This window comes from Pinus tabuliformis, chromosome 9, assembly GCF_031772625.1.
Source record: "Pinus tabuliformis cultivar Carrire ecotype Pingquan chromosome 9, CPIR1, whole genome shotgun sequence".
In the NCBI taxonomy this organism is placed as follows: domain Eukaryota; kingdom Viridiplantae; phylum Streptophyta; class Pinopsida; order Pinales; family Pinaceae; genus Pinus; species Pinus tabuliformis.
This window is the reverse complement of record NC_142307.1, coordinates 977,143,045-977,152,329: the sequence shown is the minus strand read 5'-3', so window position 1 is coordinate 977,152,329 and position 9,285 is coordinate 977,143,045. Positions and strand designations below refer to the sequence as shown.

At 35.7% G+C, this 9,285-nt stretch overlaps 1 pseudogene; it reads left to right on the top strand.

Moving 5' to 3' along the window:
* The first annotated feature begins 206 nt into the window (after positions 1 to 206).
* LOC149151998 (putative polygalacturonase At1g80170) lies at positions 207 to 1,713 on the top strand (annotated as a pseudogene).
* The last annotated feature ends 7,572 nt before the right edge of the window (positions 1,714 to 9,285 follow it).

Here is a 9,285-nt window from a genome sequence, read left to right as displayed (position 1 = left end):
CGTCAGTTCAATAATGAAGACACTTCTAATTTTGAAATGATTGGGTGCCCATCAAATTTCCTGAATAAATAGTTGATGGCCTCATAAATTTGATCTGTAGTAAAATATTTTCCTTTGGGCATCATGGTTGGATTTAGTCTAGAGCACTTTGTTCCAAAATACTAGTGAAGTATGATGAGTGGTGTGTTTTAGGCATTTAAGAATGCATGGAGAAATGCTTATTCATCGCCTACTATAGTTTTACTTGTGCCCATGGAAGGAGGTATCATGTGAAGCCCATAAAGTTCTCTAGTCCATGCAAATCTTCCTTGACTATGCATGCACGATCTTTTCTTGTATAGAGTACTTAGATGAGATTTCAATTTTGATATGTGTCAAATTCATAATTTTTTCCTATGCAATTTGGCTTCTCTACGTGCCTGGAACAATCATTTCCCTTGCAGATCCCAAGGTTTGGGATGGATTAGACAAAAGGCAGTGGCTTCGTTTTAAGGAAGTAGATGAACTGATAGAGTGAAGGGACATTTTATGGTAGTGGAGAGAAACGGTGGGCAAAATATTGCAAAATCAAGAAAACAAATGTAAAGGAAGAAACTCTCATCTTCATTAAATATCTGTTGCATTAATCCCTCATTTTTGCCTTCCTTTTTCCCCTCTCATTTCTAGGTTAATCTTTGGTAGAAAGAGTAAGACAAAGTTAAGCTAGTTTGCATTAAATATATAAATTCATGATAGAGTTTTTTCTTCTCTGTTGCATCCATGCCAATTAGCTCCAACTGTATGTACCTCCTCTGCCCCTTTTTCCTTTGAAAGCTCAACCCAAGAGAAAAATATAAGTTTGATGCCTTCTATATTTGTAATAAAAGAAAACCAATTGTGATGCAATGTGCTTCTGAAATTACAATGTTGTGTGGCAGTATAAATGGACTTAGACTATGGAAAATTTGATTCTTTTAGGCAATAAGATTCAAATTATGCAACAATCTAAGAATGATGAACTTGATTGTACAAAATAGTCAAAAAATGCATATAAAATTCAGAAAATGTGTTGGGGTAGAAGAAGGATGTAGACCATCTCAAGGTTCTTGCACCTAGTCATAGTCCTAATATAGATGGAATTCATGTCAGTGCTTCCAAGATGTGGTGATTAGGACTACCATTATTAGAACAAGTATCTCCACAAAACCATTTACTTCTCTTTCCTTAGCTCTGCATAGGCTTCAAAATCCATTCCCTGTGTTGATATTTAAATATTGGGGCCTTCTAGTCCATTGGAGTAGGACCACTAACTTGACTAGTAGGTTTTGTTCTACAGTTGTACATCAAACTTTCATGAGAACTTTGTCTCAGTGGTTGCATATACGTCTCAATAGTTGATTCCCATGACTCAATAATTTTCCTTTGGTGATTTTAATATTGTTTAAGCTCTGATGCAGGGGATGATTGCATTTCCATTATGAGTGATTCATTTAATATTTGTATTGAAAACATAACTTGCAGACTAGGTCATGGGATCAAGTAATCTGAATTAAGTAAATAAAATTATCAGAATCTGGAATTTCATTGAAAAATCTTGTAATTACATGGGAAATCCTTGATATCAGAAGCAGTGGAAGACTGGATGAGGGTAGCGCAAAGGCCCAAGTGGCTGATGTGATGGTACTTGGTTCCTTTCTCCAGAATATAGCAAATGGGCTTAGAATCAATATTTAGCATGTATGTTATGTATGTTCATTATGTCCACTGGAGACTAGTAATTCATCATTCTGAACCACCAAAAAGTGCAGAGAGTCACAAGAGAGCTGTAGGATAATCATAGCTCTCTTAAGGAGGATATGATGATAACTCAGAGAACCGTATTGTGAAGTGTTTGAAACTAAAAAGTAGTCTTGTAAGGATTCATTACCCAGTGTTTAAAGTCTCTTCACAATTAAGAAATTAACCTTGGGATGTTGAAATCTAAGTACGTTTAATTTGAAGTTCTAAATATGGATTTCAATATTAACAAAAATTAAAGGCAGAGAAGTCAGAATACCATGAAAAACTTTTTACCCTTGTGGCCAAACTTAAGGATCTCTCCAACCTATTTGAGAAACAAGCACAGATATTGCAAGCCCTGTAGGGTATTATCCTTAGGCAAGGGTCCTTCATTTCCCCGATTCTTCAAACATGGGTGCAAATAATTCAAACCTTCTCACCAGATTGGCACTTTCTTTCTTCAGATAGTTCCTCCATTCTCGAACACCTGCTATTTTGTTCACCAATTCCATGCATGATTCCACCACCGAGTTCCTACATTCCCGAAAACCTGCTATTTTGTTCACGAATTCCATGCAAAATTCCACCACCATCATGACATCTCCCCTCTCCTCCTCCTCCTTGCACCAAATCCATATCCAAATCTGGCACCCCATCATTTCTCTTTCCATCTCTGGTTGTTGATCTATTGGAATCCCAATCCACAACTGTGCTTGAGAAAACAAAAACATCAGACAAACAACCACTTATTTCTTCCCCTTGATATTTATTCATGTGACTTGGTTTCCCCAACCTATAACTTCTTCAGCTTTCACTAGGCCTTAACCCATGGTTATTCTAAGTTTCCCTTGAATCTGTTGTCCCTATCAGTGGACTCAGAACTTGGTTAGGTGGCTTGCACCTACTGCAACTATTTTTAACCAAGATCCATATGTTCATTATTTATTGATTTGCATATACATGTCGTCATAGGATTAGATATTGATAGAGAACAAAAGGGCGAGGGAAACCCTCCATTATAAAACACCTTCCGTGTAATGAAACTTGAGCAATTAGATTGAAGAATTTTGAAATGGTTTGTTTTTAGTAGTGATTGATTGATGCATTAAGTAATTATTGACTTAGGTGGCGGGAAATTCCATACTATTTTTTTCCAATAATAAAAAAACATTATTTTTGAATTAATATTGATGCGAAGTTGAAATTTAAGTCATTTAACATATATTAAATTTATTTCACATCTATAATATAATATTCTAATATGTCTAATATCTAGCAATATCTACATCTATAATATAATATTCTAATATGTTTAATATCTAGCAATATCAAATTTTCCATAAGATTCAAAACAATTTCATAAGAATCTAGTATTATTATGTTCATAATGTACATTCATATTAGATAAACAACTTGATATCCAAGTTAAAAACTAGTATTATAAGTTCAATGGATATTACCTCGATAATAAAAAATATAGATATGCATGAAAAGTTAAGTCTTTAACTAAAGGAAATGTGTCATCTACTAATTAACTAACACTTCTCCTTATAATTATTTTTCACAATGTATTTGACCCAGATGTGAGCCCACTCCCATTTTGGATAGTTTGTCAGCGTTTGAATTGAATTCCCTATGGATGTGATCAAAGGATATAACCTTGAATATTCTAATTAACTCCATAACTCTAATCATCCACTAATCCAATAGTGAAGTGTTTAAGGAAGTATAACCTTTTATTCAATCTACAACAACCTTTGAGTCCCCTTTCACTTGTAAGATTAGATTGCTGAAGTGACACAATTAAAATGACTAACATAAAAAACTAATTTGTATTATTAGAGCACTTGGTATGCAGTTGTCTTTTTGTTCCTAGACTAAATTATTTATTAATGCTAGTCATTTTTAATTGTATTACTTATTTGTAGTCGTATATTTTAACCCGGGACTAAATTAGTCATTTATGTTAGTCATTTTTAGTTCAATCACTTAAGATTGCTCATTTTTGGTAGTATTTCACTGGAAAAAGCTACGACCACTAATGTTTTTAGTCACCTAGTCACTAACTTCATCATTTTATACTAGTGAGAGGTCGAAGCCCCATCATCCATAAAGCTTTGCCTTACCTCCATCAATACTTGTTTTTCCTTTAGAATATGAAATGCAGGAAATTTTTCAATAGTTTTTCCTACCCATGTAGCTTCAGCTTCCTCTTTCCCACCGACTTTATCATTTCTAGTCACAACTCCACTTCTTGTTACAATGTCAATGCATGATTGATCCTCCCTTAGCTCAACAGTCATCATTTGATGATTTTCTGTGGGTTGTTGGTTCCTTTTCTCCTGAATCTTTGTGATAAGGATGGGACATTCTTCTATTACATGATCAAAAGAATTAAAGTAGTTGCAGGTTGTTGTAGGATCCTGAAAGACTCTTACGAAGTTCCCTACCTATCCACAGTTATAACAGATAATCTGGCCACGTCCTCGACCAACTTCTCATCCTCGTCCTCATCCTCATCCTTAGAAACCTCCTCAACCAACATGTTGGCGTGGCTCTTCATGTGTATGTCCTTAAACTTCTAGTCTATAAGCATCGAAAGTGTGCTCATCATCAAGTCATAACTTCAACAATTTCTTTCATCATGGCCTACTGATTTATAAAAGCTACAAAACAACTGCTTTGGGGTCTATATGTACTTCTGTAATAAATAGAAATCTTCAGAGCGATGTTGGCCTCTCGTTCTGAAAATCTCACACCACAAACTTGATCCTGGGTTTACTGGATTAGGTGCTCCACTTTCCAAGTAATATTTGAACACAGGGGATTGATCCTTATAATGGCCCTCTACTTTGCATTTTGTGCACCATATTTCTGATCTAGTCTCTTTACCTTTCTTGAGATCTTGCAATTCCAAGGTCAAATTTGCTAGCTAGCTCTAAATGTGTTGTACTCCTGCATGATTATCTTCGATTGGTGAAGCTTCAAGCTTCATCATAATCTCTAATGCTTCAACTTGAGTAGTGATATTCTATTGCGTCAAGGGTAACCTGATATGTGGCAGTAGCAGAGATATAAACCACTCCTTATGTTGTTCTCGAGGTATGTTGAAGCTTACTTGTCCCATTAATACCTTGATTGATCCAACTCCCACATAGACTCAGTAGCTAACTGTTTGATCTCCTTTAGCTCTATAATGCACTGTGATTCTGAATTCGGTTTTTTGAATTTTGATACCAGTTCTTTCTTAATATCATCTAGTGAAGTAGCCAGATTAGCCACATAGTATTTCATGTACCATGTTAGCACACTTTCTCGCAGCGTCGTGATGAGTTGCGCCTTCTTTACATCTTCATCGGTGATTTGTCTCACTTTCCATACTGCATCAACAACAACCAGAACTGGTCAAGATCCTCTAATCCAAGCCCTTTAAAGATTGGTAGCGTAATTCCATCGACCATTTTTCTTCTTAGGGGGTTAGGGGTAGGGGGAGAGGGAGTAGGGGAATTGTGGGGAGGGGGTGGGGGGGTAAGGGGAGTAGATGGATGGGGAATCCCAAAGACACCCTGATTTTTCTCAACTACTAACTTCGACGCGCCTTCAGGATAGGAGGGCTAATATCACGGGGTTGCGGGGTTACTTCCTTCTTCTTCACTCTCAGACCCACCTAACAAGGGACTATATTCAATCTCAATAAAGTTCTTTGGTCTGCATTCTACTCTATATCGCTTCCCACTTTGCGTAGATCCTGGTTCAGACTTATTCCCTATTCATCCAAACATTAATCTGACTACATTCATAGTGTGTTGTTTTCACATAAAAGTATTTTAATCCATAGCTTTAAACATTTCAAGTACTTACCTCGTGGATGCTTGAAAAATATCCACTTAGATTCATTGTAAGATACAATCATGTCTATTATGAATTCAGTGATAAATCCTCCCAAAATTGTATTGATCCAGAAATCAACAGCTCTTGAGATTTTGTTATTAACATACTTGAGTCATTGTATCAATAAAAGATTCCACTTCTTAGGTTCATCTCCCTTAAAACAAGTCTTATGCTCAGAAAACTTTCATACCCACTTGTACAGTTCAATGTGAAACGAACCAAAGAATATTTCATACTGCTCTTCGAAGATATACTTTTGCAACCAACTTTCAGTGAACAATCACAAATTTCTATTTTCCTGAACTGCAAATTCTCACACTTTTTGTTCAACCCACTCCTAGATTTCTTTCTTCGATGGATGCCAAAACATATCCTTCATAATAGATCCCGGTCCCGACAAGGAAACCATTTTTTGGCTCAAGGGGCTTAGACCTAGTTTGAAAGTGTACTGTGCACCAAAAAAACCCTCAACCACTGGCCCTTTCGGTAACAACCTGCAAGAAGATCAAAATATCACCTAAGGTAGTTATAGGAGGTTGCAGAACCAGGTTTCTGTAGCCAAATGGATATACGCACTGTGGTGTCCATGTGTTTACTTATTTCATAGACCTATCTACAACTTCACATGCATAAATAACTTCACGCTGATGATTCAATTCACAGATTTGCACTTATCACGTAAACATATAAGAAAATAGTATAACATGTATTCTTTTTCATAATTCAATAAAACTCATGCATTAAATATGTATAAACACAGATAATTAACAAAGATACATAATTTTTTTTCCGAGACTTCTTCTACTTTTATTAAGATAGATCTTCAATACATTCAAATTCTTCGATTTGCACAACCAACTGCAGGTGGCCTGCATACTTAGCTATAGACTCTTTAAGGCCTTTATGCACTCAGCTGCGGAGCCTTCTCCTAAAGCCAAAAATACATACTAAAGAAAAAATGTATTAATGATTCATCTACAAATTCCCTCCTATCTTCCTATATTACTATCCTCAATAAAGTATTACATCTCTTTATATAGATTTCATTACTACAAGACCATGGTCCACATATCATGGATCCAACAAAACAATGAACTAACACCCAATTCCTGTTACAAAGTGAGGGGCTTTGACCCACCGCAAATCCCATAAACATCGTGCGGTAAATATAACTTCGCGGACTTTGCATGCTCTGCTCCTCAAAATGCGGAGCCTTTGACAAAAACTAGACCAGGTTGGGTTGCACCCAACAATAGCACAAAACCTGGGGAAACAACATGAAATATAAAAAACAACACTTTAGTGGGCCAAGTCTACCCTGAAACAACCTCTTTTTCAACATTTTTAATAAAATCACTCAAAATAGTCAACCTCTTATCAAAGTACAAGAAAAAAAACATAAACTAAGGTGACATGAAAGAGTGGCATGCATTAGTAAAAAGGAGATTAATGGAGTAATCAAGTATGATTATAAGATTAATTATGGTGGAAAATATGGAAAAACAAGGGTATAAAGGATGCTAATTCCATGTCCCAACATCTCCCCCCAATTGAAGCAACTGTATGTCCTTATGCAAACCCTTTAGTTAGTTTCCAGTGCATGTTGTGAGTGTACTTTAGAGACGTTATAGGTTATAGTTGTATCATCTATGAAAGTCATATAACCCTAGGTAATAATTAAATCCAACCACCACATCTTTGCTTCTATTGGCTTCAACTGATAAAATGTTGATATTTAAGTGTAGGAAGCCATATCAATGGGAATATGAACTTTATCCCAAGCCACCTGGGCCCACACCTCTTGATACAATCATTGTACTTAGGAACTCTACAAAGAGCGTGAACAAAATTTTAGAAGCAATAAAGGTCTTCATTTTTCAACTTTTTATCAAATACTTCCCATCTTAAGTTTCTTCCATCCAATACACCTTGTATCATCAGCTCACTTCCTTTGGAAGAATGCTTTAAGACTTTATTTCTTACTTCAATCACCTTATATTTCCTCTCTAGATATCACAAGAAATTTCCATATGTTCTTCATATTTCTACAGTAGAACCTCATTCTTCTCAAATATATATGGTCTACCCTCTAGATTCTTTGCTATAATGTCGTGAGATGCTTTCCATCTTATTTTATTCTACATGAAAGAAGTAAATTCTCTCATCTATATGTCTCCTACAAAAGGTGAGGAATTAAATTTATTTTCTTCAACGCAAACAAAGTCATGCAGATACAGTTCACACAACAATTGTTGTTCTACAAAATTGGTTTGATTGAAAGTCTCAAGAAATGATTGAATGTCAATCATTTTAGATGGTATTCCTTCTTTTACTACTGTCAATTTGAAAAGGAATATTTTTTCCTGCAGAAACAAGGGGTAGGAAGGAGATGGTATCCTACAACTCAACACACTATGTGCAAGGTTATACATCTACTCCCTGTAACTACTACACTTTATTTTACAGTCCTAGCACTTGCACCTTCTCCTTCTTTCTCTCCACCTTGACCTTCTCCCATTTTAGTCTTTGAAACATCAACTCCTTAACCTAGGATTCCTTCAGGTCATGGATATTTTTTCTATTCTCATTTTGTGAAATCTTTCCTTCCTACAATGAGACTATCAATCACCTCCAATTTCCCAAATCAACGAGTAAGAATACCAAACTCAAATGATCATCAATTTATGTAAGAATATCTCTACTATTGTTACAACAATGTATTCAACATATTTTTTTATACTCTTTTGTTCCTCCATTTATCCTTGTTTATCCTCCAACTATATTTCCTCAACTATTTGTTTTTGTACACCACTAGCATCATGTAGGTTCTTATGTACCAACAATTTTATTTCCCCTAGGATTCTCTGATTCAACTTATGGTTCTTGTGTGGCAGAAACATATTCAATAGGTTCTTGTGTTGCAGCCTGAAACTCCTTAGCTTGTTTTGCTTCAACTGCTAGTTCTTGTGTGGCAACAACATCTTCAATAGGTTCTTATATCGTAGCCTGAAATTTCATGCCCTTCACTTCGACTTATTTCTATACCCCTACTGAAACAGTTAAGAGCTTCTGAAATTCTACATAATTAGCTTCTTTGGAAGTTCCCCACACGCTTTACATAATGGTTTTCTGGTTTTTCTACTTTTAGAGGTAAAATAAGGCATATCCATCATTTCCATTGTCTCAACTATGGTTTCTAATACTAAATGTTTCTTGTTCTTAGACTTTTCTCTAAGCATAATAAGTTGGTTTCTTAGATATTTGGTTTCCTTCCTTAAATCATCAACTTTCTAAGACCTAAGGTCAAGTTTGGACATACCAGAAGTGGGAATGTCATATTGTCTTTGCTTGGACTCCTTCTCCTTGCTGGACTCTCCTATGACTCTTTCACTTCTTTTCTAGTATCATGTGATGGTGTAGCAGTGACCTTAACCATTTATCTTTGGAAATCCCACCCCCCCGCCCCGCCCCCACAAATTTCTTCAATGACCTTTTCTTCACCTTCACCTATGGGGGATGTTGCTCCATAATAGAACATGATTTGTACTCTAAAATCTCATATTTCCCATTGACAATATCCAATCGTTCTTTAGTATGTAAAATCTTCTTAGTATGAGAATCTTTTACTAGCGTGCC